Genomic DNA, 718 nt, shown 5'->3' with positions numbered 1-718 from the left:
GCGATTTCTATTTTCGGGAAACGAAACAAATCGACGTCGCTTGCTTGTTAAACCGATCTCAAAGTATCGGAGAGTCACGGAACATAACAGCAGCATAGCTATTATATAAGTACCTACCATCGCCAAGTATAGGTTTTCGCATATTACACCTTTATCTATTTCTCTCTCTCTCTCTCTTGGCGGGACTCGACCGGCGCCGTTCGCAGGTTCCTCCGAAGTCTCGGCGAACAAGCATTGAATTGTGACGCCCCGACTCGATGAAACGCTAATGAATGCAGTTGTGAGAAACGGATGAAAGGTTGTTTAGCTCAAATAAGGCGGCAAATGTAACGATCGTTGTATATTTTTTCTGAAATAAATTTAGTGTATTAATGTATTATGTGGTTGTCCGGACCACTTGGTACGAGCGCCCAAAGTGTTTGGGTCCGAACGACCGCCGGACCAACAAGCTTGCTTTGAGCCTACGACGAGGACATCGGCGCGTTCGGTCCGTCGCCGCAGTGCCTTAATTACGCTAGGACGATATCGTACACACGCGCGCGTAGTCAACACCGGTCACTCCTCCGCACCAACACCCCCTTCCCCGCGAAAATAATAATAATACGTCTGCATTCGGCCGCCGCCGATTCGTCACGGCCGCCCGAACGGCGGCGGCTGACTGGAGGAGGAAACGGCGGCGGCGGCGGCAGCGTGTTGATACCCGGCGAGGCCCCTGCCC

This window comes from Metopolophium dirhodum, chromosome 7, assembly GCF_019925205.1.
Source record: "Metopolophium dirhodum isolate CAU chromosome 7, ASM1992520v1, whole genome shotgun sequence".
Classification (NCBI taxonomy): domain Eukaryota; kingdom Metazoa; phylum Arthropoda; class Insecta; order Hemiptera; family Aphididae; genus Metopolophium; species Metopolophium dirhodum.
The sequence above is the reverse complement of the archived record's forward strand: the minus strand, read 5'-3'. Positions refer to the sequence as shown.